Genomic DNA, 23,163 nt, shown 5'->3' with positions numbered 1-23,163 from the left:
TCGAGCCATTGGCGGCGTGGGTGCGACAGGATCCGATGATCCGTGGCCTTAGGTGGACGTTGGACTGGGAGGATCGCATATCCCTTTATGCGGACGATGTGCTCCTCTATCTCGCCTCGCCGGCGCGCTCTATCGCCTGTCTCCTCAACATATGTGAATCATATGGTAGTAGGTCCGGATACGAAATAAACTGGGAGAAATCCATCTTATATATGCTCCGAGGCTCCCCACCGCGGCTTCCGTCAGGCTGTAACATTCTACTAGCTAACGACGGGTTCAAATATTTTGGCATGTACGTCACGGCCGACCGGGACAATTTTGTCGCGGAAAACCTAATGAGGCCCCTCCAACGGCTTCGCACCGACGTTAAACACTGGCGCGCATTGCCGCTGACATTGCTTGGGCGGGCTTCGCTCTTTAAGATGCTCGCCCTCCCGAGATTCCTCTATGCGTTGCAAAATACCCCCTTCCCCATTGCACCCTCTTACTTCACGGCGATCAACGCTGAGATCACTCGTCTCCTCTGGGAGGACAAGTCGCCTCGCATTGCCCTCCATAAGCTTACCAGTGGCTGGTATGATGGAGGTATAGCCCTCCCCGACATGAAGACCTATTACTGGGCGTCGCACCTCATGGTTATTAACCAGTGGCTCCATGTGCCGGGGGATGACCCCGCATACCGTATGGACCGACAACTACTTGGCCCCGGAGGGGTGATGGGAGCCCTTTACAACCCAAAAAGGGGTCGCGTTCCGGCGGGGCCCGCAGCCCATACCCTCCGGATATGGCACGCGGCGCAACGGGCGATGGGATGGGCTGGAAAGATTACCCAGGCAACGCCGCTTTGGGACACCAGGCAGCTCGGGGTACTTCGCACTACCAAGGGGTTCTACCAGTGGGATCTTATTGGTATCTCCAGGGTGGGAGACCTCTGGCGCAAGGGAGAGGTGATCACTTTTGCCCAACTGCAAGCGGACTACGACCTGGCGGACACCGAGCACTTCCGATATTTACAAGTTCAACACGCTCTTCAGGCGGCGATACCACGTGGGACTCGGCTCCCTGAGTCATCGCCCTTGGAGGACCGGCTCCTCATGGAGCATCTGCTCCAGAGGGCGACGTCCCTAACGTACCGGAAGATAATGAATAACCGCCCCGACCCTTTTTCCGCCCTCAAGGGGAAGTGGGAGGCAGAACTTGGAGAATTTGATGAGACGGACTGGAATTCCGCGCTCTCATCCCCCAGGGAGGTGAGCATATCTTCCAAGCTCAGACTGGTCCAACTCAAAATTTTGCACCGCACATACTACACCCGCACCCTCCTATTCCGACTCCACCGGGTGGAGTCCCCGCTGTGTCTCAGGAACTGTGGCCACGAGGGGACCTTCTTGCATACCCTCTGGGAGTGCCCTGTCGTGGCGACTTATTGGAAAGGGGTGTTGCGTATTCTCTCCCAGGTAACAAAAATTCCCACGCTGCCGGAACCTCGGTTGTGCCTCCTCAATGTCTGGGAACAGACGGACCACAAGAGGGTGACCCAGCTTTTGGTGACTTTGGGACTCATGCTTGCAAAGCGTAATATAGCCCAGAAATGGGGATCGGGGCTGGGGCCTACCCTGACGCATTGGATCCGAGATATGGACCTTGTAATGGTGACCGAAAAAACTGTGTATGTCCATAGAGGGTGCCCCAAGAAATGGTCCCAGGTCTGGGGTGGATGGAATGTATACAGGGGAAATATCTGTGAGCCCCCACCGGATGCAGCGGACTCGGATCTCAGTGACCAGGATTAATGGCTCCACTGCTGGAGATGGGCGGGGAAGGGAGCGATGGTGTGTTGTCATCGGGCTGTTTATTTCTCTCGGTGACACCTGTACTGTCATTGCTCCGGTACCTTGTAACCCCTGTATGCCATGCCTTGCACTAAACGAGTGGTGTTTGTTTTATGTTTTGTTGATAAACCCAATAAAAATATTTCAAAAAAAAAAATTAGGAAATGTAGATTTTATAATCCCCTACGATCCTCGAGATGAGATCTCGTATCAAACCAATGCACCATAGCCAGTGATTTAAGATAAAGTACTGAAATGCACAAATTCTAGATAATTACCCGTGTAGACCAAAACTGACACTTATTTGGTATTTCCAAACTATGGAACGTTCTAGAACATATTTCATCTGCAGCTTTCTGGACCTAATGTTTGCGAAATAAAGAAAGTTATTGAGAAATGTAGATTTTTTAAATATTTTTTTATTTTATGAAATGCTAATTTTTCCCATTATGTTATATTGATGTTTGGTAGTGTCAATTAATATCCCAGAGTGCCCAAAAAATCTAAGTTTGTATCGGTACTCAAAAAGAGCAGGGGTAGTATGTGCGTGTGACAAACCCAACCAGAGGTTGAAAATACCTTAGGCACAGGAGCATACAGACACCCAGCACTTAATTAATGATCTTCCTGAAGAACAGGGTGCTGATTTTCACAGGCCACTTTTGCTGCTTAGTCGTGTCGCCGTTGACTGCATAAACATTTCTTCCTGGGGCAGGGGCCTTGGAATGGATGTATAGTGCCAACTGCCAAGGCAGATTTGAGTCTAGTTCTCTACGTATCTTAAGACTTCGGAAAAGGTACTCAACCTCCCATTTGACAGAAAAGAGTTGAACCCTTCTTGATATTGACTCTGCTCAGAAGTTCCTGAGGATGGGGATAAATGGGGTCACTGTGCTTGCACACTTGTTAAGCTCTAGTCCCTGGGCCTTAACGAAGTTAATGGCACTGGTGTCGACCCATCTATGTAAAAAAAAAAGGATGCATATTGTTTTTGGGGATTTGTGTCCAAGTTCCTTCTCAAGTGAATGTGACTCCTTCCAGCTAACATTACTCCTTCTGTAGGAGCTAGGACTGTCAGCAAAGATGAAAAGTCTTCCTTTGTTCCTTGCCAGAGAATGTCCTTTATTACAGGAGTGCTCGGCAGCAGCCTGCACATAGGAAATGCCATGACCAAGAGTGGAAGGACCCCGTCAGGCTTGAGTTAATTTCCTACCCCTTCTCCCCCAGTGACCTAGTTGTTCAAGTGAGGCTGGGACATATGGCTTCATTGATCTCTGGTTCTACATGCCGTTTTAAAATATGAAGACTATAGACCTATGTTTCCTACCACCAGAGCTGAGAGTCTAAGATCAGTTGGACAGGATCCCTACATTCAATGGTCGACTTCCACTAGTGCTTTTAGGACTACAGCCCACTGTTTGGCTCCTTCTACACGATAGGCACTGATGGCCATCACCTCAGACTACTATGAAAACAAATGGTGGTGGCCATGGTTTTTCTGATAGCGCAAATTCTTTGTCTTCCTGAGATTCCATTCTGCACATAAATGAACTGGTATTGAGAGCATTGTGTCTGGTTCTAAAGTCCTTCCTGCCTTTCGTAACCGCAAAGAGTCATAACCCACATTGATATGAAAGGCATGCTTTGCATCAATGAGCAGAAAAACAATCGTTGTCTCACTTGGTCTTGGCTTACTTGGACTGGCCTAAGACCTATATCAGTCTGCGTTCCCTCAGAGAGGATTCTTCAGCACTGAGGTGGACTGTTTAACCAAGGTGTCACGCAGTATGACAGAACGCACAAGTAACAACAAATTAATCACAATAGCGGTTAGTGCCACTGTCCCTGGATGAATCTCCATGTACTCTAGTGTATGTGCCGTCTAAGTGCAGATTGATGGAAAAAGGCTGAGGTATTGAAATCGTGAGTGGAGCGAAGGAGACAAGCATTTACTTCCCAGAAACTCACTCTGAGTGGAATTTCATTGAGCTCACAAGTCTCTAATGGATGACCATTGGCCTTCAGAACTGCCACACAGGATGTGTGTGTAGCGCTGCTGACTGAAATATTGGGCTCACTTTCAGCTTTATGCTGTCCTGAGGTCGCATAGGCGATGAGGAAACTTCCTTTTGGGAGCACCAGAGGCCAGATGGCTACCCTGAGGTGCAGCAGAAGTACATGGTAGAAGTCTCCAGGCTGCGTGTTCGACGTGGGTGTCAAACTTCATTCCCACCAGCCCCCAACAATGAAGGGAAGTTTAGAGAAGTATGCTTAAAACATCAGAGGGACAGGTGTAATGTGAAGGCGTGAGAGGTACCACCGTAGTGGAGACCCTGGGGCGGTAACATGGCCTATCACAGGTTACTACGTAGCCACAAAGCTTGTAGATTGAAGCGGATGTATTGCATGGACGACACATGCCCGGAAATACTCCAGAGAGTGGAAAGGAGCATCTTCTAGCTTCTCACAAAATTTGATTTGAGAACTATAGATAAAAACTGTCGGGTACAGTAATGCAGGAAGCACATGTGTCACTATAACAGACCACAAGGCACCATTGAAGCGAGTGATTGAGGAACAAATGGACGAATATGAGATTGCCACATCACTTTTCAAGTGTGCTGTGAGAGAAGTGAGACCACTGATGCCTGCCAACTGAACTAATAATGCGTACAATTTTACTGGGTTTTGGCAAAATTAAAAAAGGGGGCGGTGTCATATGCACAACATAAGAGTCACCCTAGTAAAGGTTTTCTTGTACGAGTTTTTTTCTTGAGGGTGACGGGTCCCCTTAAAAGGGCAATTTGACATGGGCATCTCAGATCACCTTGGCTTTTGGTTGACTTGAAATGAGTACTACCGAAATATGTTAGAATGGCACATTACCTTACGTTCCACTTATTGTGCTAAACGTGGATTACACTGAAGGTTTTTAATTTATTATAATAAATATTATGACCGTACAATTGTTTTGGAGGTTCTAGGGTGCTGTGCATTTTAAATTCAGATTGTTCTGTGCTGTGCATTTTAAATTCATATTGTTCTGTGCTGTTCCGTCTTTATCATTTCAAATTGACCAGATTTTTTTTTTTTAAGTTGCCTTTCGAATGTAGACTTTGCTGCACGATCTATATTAACATATGTTAATCTAGTTTAGTTTAACTGGCAAATACAACGGTCAGAGCCTAGACATATATTTGGGCTTATAGCAAATTATTTCTTTATTTTTTAATTACAGCATGTTAAAATAGCTTGAACGGGAGGAGCCTAGCGCTTGACCAAGATGGCCGCGTGAGCCCTGAGCTCCCGCTACCCTCGCGCCCTCCTGCACTTATCCTGTCCTAAATCCTGATTTTCACGCACGGAATCCTGCAGATGAGTCACAGCTGGGGCGATTGACGCTGTCCGGGCGAAGATCGCCCACCGGGGACCGAAGTTGTGCATGGCGGAAGATTGCGGCCTACCTCCGAAGGATGCCAGGGGCTTGCGTTGGCAGGATGCCCGGCCACTAATTGAACAACAGCGGCCCTGGGAGGTGTGAACTGACGGACGGATGCCGCTGCACTTTCACTTTCGCTTTCTCGCCCTTTGTTTGCTCTGGATTGGGAGTGCTTCACGCAGATCCTCCTTTGTCTGGAGGACCTCCACTCGGTCCTGACTAACTGTTGTAGTCCTATTTGACCCTGTTTCCTCTAGCTGCGTGAGGGACGTCCTTTGGAAACTGACCGTTCCTGCTGTTCGGGATGTCGACCAAATCGGAGGCAGACAGGTCGAAGTCTAAGACTACCCGGCGGGGAGGCTATACCCAATCCAACAATATGGATCGTTATGCTCAGCAGAAGGGGTCGCCTGGTGGATCGGGACAGTCGCTGGAAGCGCAGAAGGCCGATTCATCCCCAGCCTCGGAGTTATCACTGCAGGATATCAAAGGGGCGATAGATGGGATGCAATCTTCGATTGGGCGACAGTTCGAGACCCTGGCGCACAAGGTGGACATGATTTTGATTGATGTCAACTTGATTCGCGCGGACCTGGGCAAAACCAATGAGCGGGTCAAGTCCCTGGACCTCAAGACTACTGGTCTCGCGGACGATGTCTCGGAACTTCAGGCTGAGGTTCGTAAGTTACGAACCGCGAGTGACCTCTCCGCCCGCCGGCTCGAGGACTTCGAAGGTCGGGCCCGGCGCAACAATGTGCGCCTTATTGGGGTCCCGGAAACTTCAGAGGATCTCTCCGTGGATTTACTCGTGGAGGATTTGGTGGTGAATCATCTTGCGCCTAAGGGCCTCAGCAAGTTCTTTGCGGTGGAGCGGGCTCACCGAGTGCCTGGAGGACGGCCTAAGGTGGGAGCCCCCCCGAGGCCGATTGTAGCCCGGATCTTTAATTTTCGGGATCGAGACGCTATCCTGCAAGCATCGAGGGTGACAGGCCCGGTCCCTTTTCAGAACGCCTCTGTGAGTTTTTATCCTGACTTCACCCAGATGGTGCAGAAACAGAGGCAGAGTTTCCTGGGGGTGAAGCGGCGGCTCAGGGATATGGACCTGAAGTATGCCATGCTTTTCCCCGCCAGGTTACGTGTGGTGTATGAGGACCGGACTTTCTTCTTCGAGTCACCGGACATGGCAGGGGACTGGTTGGATGCGCTCCCTCGGCGACCGCCCGGCCGGGACGGCGTGGATGGAGCGGAAGGCGACCGTGATGGACAGAAGTGATACCTCCGGTGTTGGCACGTATTGACTCAGCCCCGGACAGTGACTCGCACCTTCCTGCAGTAATGGGAGGGCGGCGGGGGGAAGATAGGAGCTCTTTCCTCCCTTGGGGTACTTTTTGTAGATTTGTTTTTGATAGGGCGACAGGCACACTGCAAGTTGGGGGGGCTTTGTAAGCTGACGCAGGGGTGCAGGGAGGGGGGGGGATTTGGTATGTTGGGGTTGTTGTTGGGGGTGGTTTTTTTCTTGCAAGGCGTAGCAATGGTTGTCAGCATTGTCCGATCGTGGTTCTCCGGGGGGGGTGGAGGTCTCTTTGTGTTCGGGGATGGGGGATAGGGGCTTAAGTATAATCAGCTGGAATGTTAATGGCTTAGGGGATCGTATTAAACGGGGGATAGTCCTGCAATTCTTGAAACGGACCTCGCCAGATGTGGTCCTCCTGCAGGAGACCCATCTTATAGGGAATACGTGTTATGCACTTAACAGAAAGGGCTATAAATTCATTGCTCACTCGGGGTTCTCCTCGGGCTCCAGGGGTGCGGGCATACTTGTTAGAGCTTCCCTACCATTCGAGGTTGATTCCACCATTGCTGATGACAGGGGGCGCTTTGTGGCTGTGGCGGGGAGGTGGGAGGGCAGAACGTTGGTATTGGTTTCTGTTTATGTCCCTCCTGCCCTGCAGGCCTCCACGTTTGCTGATCTGGGCAAGGCCTTGTTGGAACTCCCCGAAGGGATGCTGGTGGTGGGAGGAGACTTCAATGCGGTTGGTTCTGGAATGCTTGATAGGTATCCGCCCAGGGACACCGGGGGTGCTCAGAAGTGGCTTCCCGATTTTATAGACACTTTTGGTCTGGTAGACTGTTGGAGGCTACGGCACCCCACTCAGAGACAATATACCTTCCATTCCGGGGCCCACGGGAGTCTCTCTCGGATTGATTACTTGCTCACTCTGGCTGCGCACGCCTCTTTGGTATCTGAGGCTAGGCACCTGGCACGGGGCATTTCTGATCATTCACCGGTGTGGGCCCGCTTGGATATTGGCCGGGTGGCGGGGGGCAGGGTGGCTCCCATTAACCCCTGGTATTTTCGTGACCCCAAGCTGCGCAGTGCGTTGCTGAATTCAGTCGACCGCTATTTTCAAGAGAATCAGGGTTCAGTTGACTCTGCGGTGTCCTTGTGGGAAGCTTTTAAGACTGTATTGAGAGGGGAGACCCTTTCCCTGGTAGTGGCCGCCAAGCGGCGGAGAGACGCCGAGGTGACGCAAGTAGAGGACGAGATAGCGGCTTTAGAAGTGGCCTTGGAAGAGGATGTTGCACCGGCCACACTGCATAATTTGAGCTTGAAGCAACTGGAATATAGGGATCTGGTGACGAACGCTGCTAAGACCCTTCATAGGGAGCAGCAGGGTCGACTGTATGATGTCGGCGATAAGGCCGGGAAATTGCTGGCGTGGTTGGACAAAAAAGAGCGTGTCAATCGAGTGGTGCCGGAGTTGTCTACGGATGGGGGAGAGGTTGTTACTGACCCTGACGGTATAGTTCAGTGTTTCTCGGACCATTTTCGTACGGTATACACCTCGGTCTCGGATAGGCCGACAGGATTCGTGTGACCTGTTGCGGGATATCGCTCTGCCCTGCCTTTCTGCCATTGATAGGGGTGACCTCGATGGAGATATAACTGTCGACGAAGTGGCGTGTGCTATCCGCGCGTTGCCCTCCGGTAAGGCTTCGGGCCCAAATGGTTTGCCGATTGAGCTGTATAAGCTTCATCCGGATAAGTTGGCTCCTCACCTGCGCGCCATGTTCGTGGAGGCGCGGGTGAATGGGTTTCTTCCGCTCGATCAACGGCTGGCGACGATTGTGGTAATACATAAAGACGGTAGGCCCCGTGACAAGTGTGGCTCCTATCGGCCGATATCACTTCTCAATGCCGAGCCGAAAATCCTTGCTAAGATCCTTGCTAACCGCCTGGTCCGGGTGCTTGGCGACCTGATCCACCCGGATCAGTCGGGCTTTATCCCGCACCGTAACACTGCACTGAATCTTAGACGCCTTCATGGCGTGATTGCTAGGACGGGCACGATGCGAGAGCCGGCTATTGTGGCGTCCCTCGATGCCACGATGGCCTTCGATACGGTGGAGTGGGCATACCTGTGGGCTGTGCTAGCCAAGTTTGGCTTTGGGCCTGGATTTGTGGGCTGGGTGAGGTTGCTCTATGAGGGACCTCTCGCTAGCGTCGTGGTGAACGGGCGGGCGTCGGCACCGTTCGAGCTCGGGAGAGGCACCCGGCAGGGTTGTCCCCTGTCGCCGCTGTTGTTCGCTCTTGCTCTTGAGCCGCTGGCGGCGTGGATACGATGGCACCCGGACATACGTAGGATTCGCTGGTCGCCTGACCACGAAGACCGTATTTCACTTTACGCCGACGATATTCTGCTATACCTCACCTCGCCTAAGAAATCTCTGATAGTGGTTTGTGACGTCTTGACCTCTTTTGGTAGGAACTCTGGTCTTGTCATTAATTGGGGGAAGTCATACTTGTATGTCCTGTGTGGAGATGTCCCGCCTGTCCCGCGCAACTGCCCGCTCCAGATAGCCCAGCAGGGCTTTTTGTATTTGGGGATCTATATTTCCATTGATCCCATTTTGCGATACGAGAAGAACTTGCTCCCTCCCTTGGCGCGTCTGGGGCGGGACGTGGCGGGCTGGCGGCGGTTGCCGCTTTCCCTCCTTGGCCTTGCCGCTCTGTTCAAAATGATGTCTCTTCCCCGTTTCCTCTATGCCCTGCAGAATACTCTTGACTGGGTCCCGGCCAGTTACTGCCGTGAGGTTGAAAGCCACCAGCGCGCGCTATTGTGGGAAGGGCGTCCGCGGATAGCGATTGCTAAGTTGACGCTTCTGTGGTACGACGGGGGTATTGCGCTTCCAGACATCCGACGTTATTACTGGGCCACCCAGTTGAGTGCGATTAACCATGGTGTATATGGTCCGGCGCTGAGCCCCGGCTTCGCCATGGACCGATGGTTGCTACGTGGGGGTAACTACTCCAGAGCGTTGTATTCGAAGTCGTTCGATTTAACCCTAACGGGGCCCACCAGGGTGGCCGTGCATGTATGGAAGGTTGCGACGGATTCACTGGGCTGGAAAGGTAAGCTTACCCTCGCCACCCCTCCGATATTCTGGGAAAGCTTTGGCATACAAAAGGGTTTGAGAAATGGGACCTGATCGGCATATCCAGGGTTGGAGACCTTTTGGTTAAGGGTAGGATAAAATCATTCGAGGAGCTGCAGAAGGAATATGAGCTGGGGAGCACGGAGTTCTTCCGATACGCTCAAGTGTGCCACGCCTTGCGGTCAGTTCTTGTAGAAGGGGAGAAGGTGCCTGAGTCCTCTCCGTTAGAGGACCGGATCCTGGATGGCCATATGCCAGAGAGTACGATCTCGCTCATTTATAAGAAACTTATTAATGTTCGGGCAGATCTTCTTCTAGGGTTGCGTGCTCAATGGACCAGGGATGGCCTTGAACTAGATGATGAGGATTGGCAGTACGCAGTTTCTTCTCCCAATGAGGTCGCGATCCCTGCGCGCCTGCGGTTGGTGCAGCTTAAAATACTCCATAGGGTCTACGTGACGGGGCCCAGGCTGGTCCATATGGGTTTTTCTGAGGAGGGCTTATGTAAGAGAGGCTGTGGTATGGTGGGCACCTTCCTACATATTATTTGGGAATGCGGTGCGATTATGGAGTTTTGGAGGCGAATCCACGAGGTGATGGGGGAGGTGACGGGCATCGTCATGCAGCCTGAGGCGAGGTGTTGTCTTCTGAATGTTTGGGGTCCTACTGACCACGACGCGGCACAGACTCAGTGGGTGACCCTGGGTAACATGGTTGCCAAGCGCGACATTGCTCGTCTGTGGGGCTCTAATGGGCCTCCTACATTGACAGCGTGGATGGAAAACATGGATTGGAGCATGTTTAGGGAGAAGACAGTGTATTGTGCTCGAGGGCGCCCTCGGAAATGGCACTCTGTACGGGGGCGCTGGAACCAGTACAGAGGGGGCATATGCCTGCCCCCGGACCCGGACCCGCCCGAGGAGCAGCTCTCCCCTTAGCTTTCTTTCCGGCTGTGAACTTCTTGCTGATATGTGTATGTCTTCTTGAGTCTCTGACTCCCCTCCCTTCCCTTACTATAGACCTGTGCCTGTTAGACGAAATGGGGCTCGCTTCCCCTGATGGGAACCCCTTCTGGTGCTTACAGTACTTATCGCCTTGCTTGTGTTTAGGTTTGGATTTGTGTTTATTTAAAACAGAACCTTCGATTCTCCTGTCAGTGGAATGTTGACGCTAGCATGTGTTGTGTTTTTAAAGCTGCCGTACCTCCGGGTTGTCGGCTGAATAGCTGTGTCACTGATCTTACAGAATAAAGGTTTTTAAAAAAAAAACAACAAAAAAACAAATAGCTTGAACGTAGCCTAAAGTCTACAGAGCAAATAACGATAAGATAATGGCCACTTGTCTTCTTAACAGGACATAAACCAGTACTGGTATAATTGCACCAGCACCACAAAATGTCCTGTCGAGCTTTATTTTCAGTTGGTGCCTGAGGACTTATGAAGTGGTGACGCAACTTTAACTCATCTATGTGTTCTTCAGGGCCGGACTGGCCGTGGCGGGCACCGGGCGTTTCCCCGGTAGGCCGTCAGTGTCGGGGCCGGTTGTGGGCGTCTGGGAGGCTGATTTTGTGACAGGGACGTTTTTGCAGCATAGCTACAATATCAGCCCTGTAACAAAATCGGCCGAAACCGGCCCTGACAAAGGGCTCGTCCGCCCCCCAAACTCTGGGGGCGCTGACCGAGCACTTTTCCAGGGCGGTTTTGGTTCTCAGTCCGGCCCTGGTGTTCTTTCTAAAGCTTTCGTCCATCAGCATGAAATGAAAAGTTACAAGTTATTGCTTTATAGCAACCTTGATGTTGTGTAGCAAAAACTGAGCACTTTGCAAAGAACGTTATTCTTCTGAAATCATATCCATGACGTAGAAAGAACGACCCATTTAAGGCTCAGTTCATAATACATCAAGCTTCAAAGTCAATTTGAGGTGGCAGTGATAGCTAATAAAGCTTGCCCCATTTTAGGTCGAGCCTAGGCAGTGCATGTGCGGTCTGCAAGACCTGAAGTAATGACAATACGGAGTGTAATCAGTTCTAGCCAAGGCAGCGCATGCGCTGTCTGCAAGACCTGAAGTAATGACAATACAGAATGTAATCCTGCCTGCTGGTTGGCATTGGATCACTCCTATATCCTGGCTCCCTATTGATTGGTTCTGGCAAAACGTAATTTCCCGTTTTAGCCCAGCAGCATCGACCAACTACAGTTTTTTAGGTCTCGCTGAGCCAGCGCATGCGCTGCTCAGCGAGACATTTAGTGTGTGGGTTTTCAAAGTGCTGCCACAGGCTTTTGGTGGCCTAAAGCTCGCGTTCACGCACTCCCCCTCCCCCACCACAGATCACTTTGCTCGCCGCGCTTGATCGCGATCACTTTCACTTTTACGGGCCGTGTGGCAGTGTCACTTTCACAGCTGCGCGGCCAATGCTTGTTGCATTTTGTTAGGCGATGCAACACGGATCCATGGATTATTGGTTTTGTCAATGCTGGTGTTAACTTGCTCCTGGCCTTACTGTAAACGCCATGCTTTCTGCTGGAAGTCACCGGGGTGGGCGTCGGTTGTCTGCCCTGTCAGATTCTGATGTGTTGTTGCGGGGACGCATGACCTTGGTAAGGCTACAGTTCCAGTCAGGCCATAGTTATCATGCAAGACCTGCAAACCATGAGCTCACATGCCAGCTGGACAACACGTGATGTACAGTATTGTCCGTCCAGGGCTGACTTTTCCCCGCATGACATCCTCTGAAAGCGAGGCATTCAGCCCTGCGCGAGCCCTCCTTTACCAGCCTCCCGCTCTATTAACCAATTCCAGCTCGCGCTGCTCCTTCCTCTGCGAGCAGGAAGCTCTGCAGGTGACCTATGCCGTATCAACCGTGCGTCGAGCTCGGCAGTAAAAACATCCTCTGAAGTAGCACCGGTACCTAGACCTCAGATTCAACCCCCTACTGCGGACCAAAAGCCATGTCAGACCCCTCCCGCCCTTTGAATAATCATCTTATTTACCCGTGTACCAGACAGTACCACACTTTTTTGTGGTACCCGTAACAAAACCGAACACGACCGCAACATTCACAGTAGATGATGGAGCTCTCAGATCCATTCGAAAGGGCACCCAGATTAAGGCCATGTAGTTAGCGCTACACAAGTGCCAATAACATAACTGAAAAAAATCCAGCCCCTCATTTATTCTTCTTCTTGTCTCTTCCCGCCCTCCATTGATGACAAGTCCACTGCACCACGCTCTGACTTAACTCTTATCATTCAAATAATAACAAAACATGAGGTGGATTCAACACTATGGAGCCTTCCCTTAGTATTCGGCGCGCTGATTTTTTTTACTAGTACCACCTGAGCAGAGTTTTGGGTACCAGCACTCTTTCTTTTTACAAATTAACTACTGGGTATTACCCGGTAATATTCATTGCCACAGCACATCTTTTCATGTTACTGGCATCATTTATTACAATTAAACAAATACTGCCTTGTGTTGGAGTAAAATTTACTTCCAGTGGCAAAAAACCCACCTCTGCCTAGGAATCATATATTCATTTTTCGGGGGCAGTTCTAGGGACCATGAAGGAAAAATACCCGTCTTTACCTGTGTTACAGCTCACTTACAGTTTAGGTAATAGGAGCTGATTTCGCCTGTTTTTAAACCAGCACACAGATTATCTTATGTGGGTGTAACTTGCACCCGTTTCTGGTGGTATTCCATTATATGACTAAGCGGTTTTCCCCTTCTCTCATAGATGTTCTGATTACTGATAGTAATAAGCAAACAATGCTGACGGCAAACATACGGAGACCCTAAAACGCTGTCATGCTAAAATAACGCTTTCCACCCTTTCAACTCCTTTAAGTTACTTTGGTGGAATCCAGACTATTGAATTCATGGCACATGCACCAGGCATAACCTCTCCCTCCTTAACTGGTATGTCACCACTTTGTGTTTTGAAAAGGGAAGACTTCTGTGCTCAGATTTACATATTTTTCACGCACGGCAGCTTAGTATCCACATTTGCTGCACTACATTACACCCGGGGAAAAAACAGAGAAGTTAAATATCTACAAATATTGGCCTGCTGCTGGTATGTCCCCCTGCATTGGCACTCAGTAGTGGCTGGTGGGTTTTCCAAATTGGTGGGATGGACGAATAATAGAAAAAATAATTTTTTTAAATGTGCATCGTCGCATCTCGTCCCTCTCTTCTGCAGGCAGAGGGTCCCGGCATGCACTGCGGCCAATCCTGATGCTACTTTCATGCTGCTGAAAGCAGTGCCAGGATTGGTCTGGGTGCCGATGATTTGCGCTCCCAGTTAAACTGGGCGTCTGTGCCAGCTCTCTCCAACCCAGCAATGCAGCTGGGGTTGGAGAGAGCTTCAGTGTGCATGACCGTTTGGCAGGCCTTAGACGGACGGACAGACTGTCATGAGCACGGAATAGCAGTGGCCAACACTCCCCCTCCACCCTGTCATCACCCTGGCACCACCCACAAGCCTCGGCTCCAAGAGAAACAAGCATTGGCATAGCCAATAGGTCTAGCTTTTGGGACCTTATAAGTGTTTAGCCATGCAACAGTTGATGTTGTTGTACAAAGGATATTGTGCTGCATAACTAAATACTTATAAGGTCCCAAAAGTGAGACCTATTGGCTATGCACTGTAGGTGCTGATGTGTTTTGTTTGGGGACTACTTATTTTTATCATGGCGCCCGCTTAAGGGGCCGCCATGCACATAGGTTTTATGTACACGGTTGCTGTGCTTTGTTTCAGCACGGCGCCCGCTTTAATGTTAAAAAAACCAAACATCACATACTTAAGTTTTAAACCAAGGCTCTGCTGAACAAAGAAAATTATTTTTTTATGAGGGAAGCACTGATTTTGGTTTCCGGAACAGGGAAATGTCTTCCAGCTCACATGTAACTTAAAACAAAGCTACGACTGGAAGCATATCATTATAAACGCTGTTTAGGTCTCGCTGAGTCAGCGCATGCACTGCTCTGCGAGACATTTAGTCAGTGGCTTTTGGGAATCCTTCCAAGGTTGTTGCCGGCCACCAGCTTTCGGTTACGCGCACAAGCGGGCGCGCCTCGCTCCGCCTCTGCAATCAACGCTACTACGTGCGCATCCCTCGCGTGCTGAGCACAGAGCGCGTCATCGCGATCACTTTCGCTTTCATCGCGATGACTATCGCTTACGGAAATCACTTCTCTATCATGGACAGCGTAAATTATTTCAAAAGCAAGTTTGTTAAACATATTTCTGTAGTAGGGGATCTCTGTGTATAGTCATTGTGAGAAGTTGGCCTGATATGTAGTGCTCACTATTCTAGTGATCACTGTGTATCATTCCAAACGACCCTTATTGATGATTGGTTGCAAGTCAACCTTATAGACCAGCTATCCTAGTAGCGTGGATACGAGCAGTCTTAGGCTAAACTCTAGAGGGCGTGTTAAGCCAGCTGTTTACCATCACATATACCCCTTGAACACCAAGTGAAAGGACACCACACAAGTTGTTATGAAAATAAAGGATATTTATTTATAACAAGACTACCCTGGCTCTTTATGAGTCAGGGAGCTAAGCACAATACAAAACTCTTAGGAAAATACTTCTGGTTGCACAATTTACACAAATGCCCGAGGGCACGAAACCATTACACTGCAAGTGGAAGGGGAGAGGTTAGAAAGTCTAAAGTTACTGATTCCGGAGTGATCCGATCAGTGGGACTAAACGAAAAAGGAACTGGACACTTGTAAAGCGAACCTGCGATGGAGCACCGAAATGCTCGTGTTACCTAGCCCAGAGGCTGCGGCTGTGGAAGGTTCGGCAAGATGTCGGAAGTCCTCGTTGTAGTCTCAGGAGCCTGAAAGAAGAGTTGCTGGCAGGCGACCAGTGTCGATGTTCAGCGAGATCCAAGCCTGGATCGGTGATGAAGGAAACCTGAAAGCAGAGGGGACTCAGTTCTCAACCGCTAGCCAGCGATCGTGTGGGTACCAGGAGGGTAGCGGCTGAAGTCACCTCGACCAGGTGAGTGGATGACGTCGGACTCGGCTGTTCCTCGGTCTAGGAGGCGCGGCGGCGACCAGGATGGAGGGCGAGCTGTCCCACGAAGGTGTCTGCTGTCGATGATGCTGGGCCCAGGAATGGGGCAGCGGATCTTGGCAGTGGCAAGCCCACGTGGTGGAGTCAAGATGGCGTCTGGAGTGGACCAGGAGGGTCCGTGGTACTCCTCTGTTGAAGGGGAGCAAGAGCCAGTCTGGAGCAACCAGACCAGTGATGAAACAATCGTGGTGCGTCGTGAAGAGGGCCACAAGCCGGTCGGCAAGTGGTCGAACAACGCGGTGAACAGCAAGGAGCGGAAGGGCCCCCACGCAGATCTCGGGGATGCTGGGGAGGCAGACTTCGATGCTGGAGCTGCTCAGGGTTAGGGCTTCTCAAACCCTAGGTGCACTCACTCGAGGGTCCCTCGGTGGGCGTGCTAGATAAGCGTCGTGCAGGTTCGGAAGATGGCCGGTCCCACAGGTCTCGTCACACCTACGACTCTCAGCTGGGCTGATGAGGTAGGTAAAAGGTCAGAGATGGCAGGGACTCGGGTCTCGTCGAGCTGGGCAGTCTTGATCCGTAGGAGAGACTTACAGCAAACCGCAAGCGCTTAGGTGGTGCCTGCTGGTGCAGGGTGGCTACTCCTTAGCCACAAGGGAGAGTCTTCAGAAATAGTCAAGAGTTCCTTTCGCGGAAAGTAGTTCAAGATTCAGAGTTATCCGATTATCTGATTATCCGATTATCCAATTTGGGAAGGGGACTCGCTCCTACCTTTATTCTAAGAAAAGGGGTTGGCCCGTGACTAGGTTCTACCTATGGGTGGAGCCAGGAGGGGGGTGGTTACACCCCTATCCTTTGTCCGGCTTCGCGCCAGCTCAGGGGCTGGTGTGCCCCCGAAACTGGTTTGAGCCGGGCTATGCACAGTGAGCACCGGGGTGCCACTTGCAATCACCTTCCTTTCAGCCCTGCCTACCTGGGATACACAAACCCTGTCTGGGATGGTGCTAACACCGCCCTCGACAGGAAACCCTTTGTCCAAACTCCCTTCGCTGGAAGGTCTCCCAGCAGCAGGAGGTCAGACTTGTGTCTGGTGGCAGCATCCATTTTGTGATGCTGAGGCTTGAGTCAACTTTAACCGGGGTTCAAGGTTACTTCCATGTCGTGCCCCTCTAGAAGGGGGGAATGCTAACCCCGTCGCCAGAACTGGCGAGGGGTTCGTATTCCAATTCGTATGACACCTTACTCGACATGTGTAGGTGATGCGATGCCAAAGTTAGCAAATAACCGCAAGGATTATAATGCATTTAAAAGTAGTTGGCCCGCGTCACCATGGAACGGCTATTAGGACTTGGTTCCGCAAGCCGTCGACGGGCTCAGCTCGCGCCAGAGCACCGTCCCACATGATTCCCTGCACTCTGCCTTCAGGATTGATAAGGCCTGCCATAGGAGTGACTGATAGGAATCCATGTGTCCATTTTAGGGTTAGGTGTAGGAATACTACACCTACAGCAACGGGTGATTACACCACGTGGCCCCAGCTGTCGTGCAGCCAGTTGTGTCAGATTTGGGCGGCCATTCCAGGGGTGGCATAATACATGCTGCAGCCCCTGGTAGGCCCTGGGTACACCGATGCCCTGGATACCTGTGGTATGCTGAGACGGGGACTGACAAGGCGGCCCAGTTCCAATTAGTGGATGCACCTAATGTACATGTGTGTTAATTTCAAGAGAGAACAGCTAGGCTGGGGGTCTGATTGGCAGGCCCACAGCCGGGGAAAGTCGTAAACCAATGAAGCAAAAGCAAAAAATCTGGGTGATCATAGGATTGCAGACCCTACTCTCCTACAGTCATAATCTAGTGAATAGTCCCGCCCATGTGCGCGGACCCCGGAGCAAGAAAAATAATCTCTTAAGTTGTCAAGTCATGTAGACCTGCATCCACACTTAAGAGAGAATTTCAAAGACCGATAATGCAGCCTATATCCACAGGCTACACTGTCCAGTACTTCAACTAGAAAGAATTCCACCAGCAACCACTAACAGCACTGCCTGTCCAGTTTTTTTCCATAGAGAAAGAAACCTGCCTCTTCCAGCAAAAGCCTCTGGAATGATAGAGAGGAAGGAATGGACAGACAAGCCCCATAGGCTGCCATTATGTGACTCAGAAAAGGATACTGTGCCTTTAAGAAAACTTTCCAGAACTTTTCCAGTATCCCAGAATGCACAGCAGGTCCCTTTTACTTTCAGTTCTTTTTTCCGGCTCCTGCTAGCAGGACCCTGGAGCATTGAGCTCTCCCTTTTCAAGAGTTTATTGGTGTTTTTTGTCAAGAGTTTAGTGTTCTGGTGCTGTCAACATGCCTGGCTTGTTCGACAAGTGCCCAGAGTGCGACAGAAAGAAGGCTAAGTCAGATCCACACAAGGTGTGTATAGGCTGCCTTACCCAGTCCCATGTGCCTGAGGAGTGTGATATCTGCCACTCGTTCTCAGCCAGGACCCTGAGGGAAAGAATGAAGATCAAGCTCCAAGTCCTGGAGGACAGAAGGCTGAAGGCACAAGGTGGGTCAGGAGGGGCTGGTTCTGCCCATGCTGAGGCCTCTGGGGGGCTCCTCAGGGGCAGGAAGACCGGCAAGCGCCCCCATTCTCCACCGGCGTCGATGACGTCGACTAAGGCGTCGAGAGGAGGCGTTCGCCGTCGAGGCGGTCGGCGTCGACGCCGTGGAGACGATCGACGTCACGGAGGCGATCGACGTCACGGAGGCGATCGACGTCGAGGAAGAGGTCGTCGTCGAGGAGGCGATCGACGTCGAGGAGGCGATCGACGTCGAGGAGGCGATCGACGTCGAGGAGGCGATCGACGTCGAGGAGGCAATCGACGTCGAGGAGACGGTCGACGTCGAAGGATTCATCGACGTCGAGGAGGCGCAGGGGGCGCCCGGACACCAGGAGTCCCTCGACGGAGTCCCCGGGATCGGGGTACTCAGTGGTCTATACGCCACCGCCGCCTCCACCACCGCCTCCTCCTCCTGCGATTCCGCCTCGCAGGCCTTCGGGCCCACCACCGGTTCCAACGCGATCGGTCTCGTTGCCCAGGTATCCGACGCCGCCGCAGGGAACGCCTCAGCCTCGGCGCCAGGGTAAGCCACGGTCGCCGGGCCCGGCGAGGCTGGCGGACAGACCGAAGCCAAGAAGATCGCGCTCCGGACGGAGAGGGAGATCGCGGAGCCGTGGGCGTTCGTCCTCAACATCGAGACGGCGCCACAGGCGGCGCAGATCCAGATCGCGCACTCTATCATCGGCCAGGGACTTCTCTCCGACGCTGTCGGACTCACCCGGGACGAGGGTGTCGCCGGTTGACGATCTGGTCTCCTTCCAGGAGGTACTGCTGAGGGGTGCAGCCAAGTTGGGAATCACGGTGACGGTACCGACTCCTACGACGTCCGTGATATTCGAGACGCTGCACAAAAAGCACTTGTCTCGCCCCCTGCTGCCTCTCGTGCCGGGACTGGTGGAGCCAGCGATGGAGTTGTTCCTCATTCCGGCAGTGACGAAATCCGCCCCCTCCCGGCTTATGAAGAAGTATCGGGGCTCCAGACTCGGACCCGACCTTTTTGAGGACGGACCCTAAGCCAGATTCAGTCATTGTGACGGCAGCGAGGAAGCTACCACCCCCTCATCGACAGTTCCGCCCGACAAGGAAAGCCGCTGGCTGGATTCGGCGGGCAGGAAGGTTTGTGGTACGGCTGCCACCACCATGAAGGCGGCAAGTGCCGGGGCCCTGTTGGGGCGTTACGACCGGGCCCTGTGGGAGTCTCTCCAGCAGTATGCGGAGCTGCTGCCTCGTGACAAGAGGGAAGACTTCTTGGAGACTCTGCGCGAGGGGATGCTAGTCTCCAACTAGGTGATCAGTGCGGCAGCGGATGTGTCCCTGCTGGCGGCGCATGGGTACTGTCATGGAGTCCACCAACGGCGGCACGCGTGGCTTCGCCTCACCTCGCTCAAGCCGGAGGCTCAGCAGAGAGTGGCCAATCTGCCCTTCTCGGGGGAAACCCTGTTCGGGCAACATGCGGACGACGAGATGGCCCGCATGAAGACAGAGGCGAAGACCCTGACGGCTGTCGGGTTGGAGAAGCCAGAAAAGAAGAAACGCCCCTTCCAGAGACGGTTCGGGTCTGCGGGCAGAGGGCGTGGGCAGGCCTCGGGACAGCAGCAGCACCAGCAGCAGCAGTTCCGTAAACCCTTCCAGAAACGCCAGAAGGGTAGAGGGGGCCAGCAGTCCGCTCCGGCTACCAAGGGCCCGGCCGGGTCGCGGCCCTGAGCATTTACTTCCCCTGCAACCGTTACCCACTCCAGTGGGGGGAAGCATTCAATTTTTTCCGGCAGAGTGGAGAAAAATTACTCAGGACAAGTGGGTGCTGAATATTGTTTGCAATGGCTACAGTCTTCGATTCATCAGCCCGCCTTCAGCGATTCCGCCGGTAAGCTCGCGGTATCAACTGCGAGAGCTCCAGGCGGAGGCAGACATCCTGTTAAGGAAAAAGGCGGTGGAAGACGTACCTCTGTCTCAAAGGGGAAGAGGTCTGTACTCTCGTTTCTTCCTGGTTCACAAGAAGGACAAGAATGAGTTCAGGCCCATTCTGGATTTGCGGCAAGCAAACAAATGGATTCGCAGAGAGAAGTTTCGCATGCTGTCGTTGCATCAGATTTACCCTCAGCTGCAACAGGGAGACTGACTCTGTGCCATAGACCTACAAGATGCGTACTTCCATGTGCCCATTGCACGGAAACACAGGAAGTTCCTGCGGTTCCAAGTCGGCGCCAATCATTATCAATACACAGTACTGCCATTCGGGCTAAAGTCTGCCCCAAGGACCTTCTCGAAGTTCATGGCAGTGGTAGCGGCGCACCTACGAAGGAACAAGGTGTTTGTCTACCCGTACCTGGACGACTGGTTGATCAAGGCCTCATCTTTTTCGGAAGCGCAGGCGCACTTCCGGAGGACGTGCGTTCTCTTGAACGAGCTGGGGTTACACGTCAACATGTCCAAATCTGTCCCGACTCCGGTCCAGTGAATACAGTACTTGGGGGGGCCTCCATCGATACACGGTCAGCAAGCGTGTCTCCTTCGGAGGAGAGACGGTTATCGCTCCTGCGGAAGGCTCAGGACCTCATGGCCGCTCCATCGGCAACAGTGAGGAAGGTGTCTTCGCTGCTGGGGTCGATGGCCTCCTGTATCTTCCTCACGCCGCACGCACAGCTGCACATGCGACCACTGCAGGAGTGCTTGGAGGATCAATGGGTTCAGAGATCAGGTTCTTGGGACGACTAGATCCGGCTGTCTCTACATGCTCTTCAGTCTCTGAAATGGTGGTGTTCGGCGGAGAATCTTCTCAGGGGGGTTCCCTTCCACAAGGACATTCCCGAGACGACTATCGTGACGGATGCGTCTCTCCAAGGTTGGGGAGCGCACTCCGGAGACTTACAGATACAAGGAAAGTGGTCCCCGTTGGAGTCGACGTACCACATCAATTTCCTGGAACTCAGAGCCGTGTACCTGGCGTTGAAGGCCTTTCATCCGTCCTTCCAGACCACCCTGTTGCTGATACAGACGGACAATACAACCACGATGTATTACCTCAACAAGCAAGGGGGGTCGGGATCGCGCACTCTGTCGCAGGAGGCGCAGGCGATCTGGCGCTGGCTTCTGGCCCGCGTATTGATGATCACGGCCACGCATCTGCCGGGGGTGCAGAATGTTCAGGCGGACGCGCTGAGCAGGCTGCTTCAGGAGAACCACGAATGGGTCATAAACGACGAGGTACTAGGAGAAGTCTTCGCAAGGTGGGGGACTCCAGACGTAGATCTGTTCGCCACCGCCGAAAACAGCAAATGCCGAGACTTCGCATCCAGGTACTACCAGAAGGGGACGCTGGGGAATGCGCTATGGATCGACTGGTCGAACAGCTTTCTGTACGCTTTTCCACCCATTCCCCTGATTCCGGCAGTGCTCATCAAACTGTCCAAGTCCAGGGCGCAGATGATCCTGATTGCCCCGGAATGGCCCAGGCAGATGGTGCATCCCAACCTCTCGTCTTTGAGTTTGGCGGCATGGCTCCTGAGATAGTGCAATATGGCCATTTGAATCTACCAGAAGATTGTATGGGCATACTGAAGGAGGCTAAACGTCCTTCCACTAGGACTTCCTATGCTTACAAGTGGAAGAGATTCTGCATCTGGTGCAAATCCAAGAACTTTGATCCGACAACATGTAAGGAAGATGTCATCCTTCCATATCTTTTACATTTGGCACAGTCTGGCCTTAATTTCCACTCCATTAAGGTTCATCTCGCTGCTTTGACTGCTTACAGGAAATGCCCTTCACAGACTTCCTTCTTTCAGATCCCTGTGGTCAAGGATTTTTTGGAAGGCTTGAAGAAGGTGTTCCCTCCGGTCAGACTTCCCTCGCCTTCCTGGGAATTGAATGTGGTGCTGTCCAGATTGATGAAGGAGCCTTTTGAACCTATTCACAAGGCTTCGTTGCAGCACCTGTCCTGGAAGGCGGCGTTCCTAGTGGCCATTACATCGGCCCACAGGGTGAGTGAACTTCAGGCGTTGTGTTGCCGAGAACCTTATACTGTATTTGACGCTGCTCAGGTTGTTATGCGTACTCACCCTCAATTTCTTCCTAAGGTTATATCTGATTTTCATGTCAACCAGACCATAACTTTACCTACGTTTTTTCAGAATCCTTCTTCTCCAGCGGAAAGGTCTCTACATTCCCTGGACGTGAGGAGGGTGTTGAAGTTTTATCTTGATAAGATCAAAGATATTCGTAGGTCAGACCAATTGTTTATCAATTATGGATCAGTCAGGACCGGTCTTGCTACCTCCAAACAGTCCATCTCTCGGTGGATTGTGTCCTGTATACAGTTGTTACCAAAAGGCTAATAAGACCTTAGGGGGTAAACCTAAGGCTCATTCCACCAGGGGCAAAGCTGCCACGACTGCTTTGCTGCGTAATGTTCCGATTGCAGAAATCTGCAAGGCGGCCACTTGGAAGTCGGTCCATACCTTTGCTGCGCATTACTGTCTGGACGCGGATGCCAGAGCAGATGCTCCGGTTGGGCAGGCTTCGCTGCGAAATTTGTTCGTACAGTAGTGGTATTTTTTTGTAATCTTCTCCACCGCCGTTTTTGTGTGGGAATGAGCTTCCCATTCTATTCACTAGATTATGACTATACACAGAGATCCCCTACTACAGAAGGAGTAGTTTCTTTTCTGTAACTCCAGTTCTGTAGTAGGGGTATCTCTGTTATAGTCATAAGCGCCCGCCCTCCTTCCCGGTGGAGAGATGAATGTTAATGTAAGGAATGCTACAGGTCTGGCGTGCTACGTCTTCAAAAAGAACTGAAAGTAAAAGGGACCTG

General features: G+C 51.9%; 1 protein-coding gene across 1 annotated transcript in view; it reads left to right on the top strand.

Moving 5' to 3' along the window:
* The window catches only part of UNC119 (unc-119 lipid binding chaperone), a 488,580-nt gene that overhangs the window by 430,490 nt on the left and 34,927 nt on the right, over nt 1-23,163 (top strand). The window lies entirely within an intron of this gene.

The sequence above is a fragment of the Triturus cristatus genome, chromosome 3_2 (assembly GCF_964204655.1).
Source record: "Triturus cristatus chromosome 3_2, aTriCri1.1, whole genome shotgun sequence".
NCBI classification, from domain to species: domain Eukaryota; kingdom Metazoa; phylum Chordata; class Amphibia; order Caudata; family Salamandridae; genus Triturus; species Triturus cristatus.
This window is presented reverse-complemented; position numbering and strand designations above follow the sequence as displayed.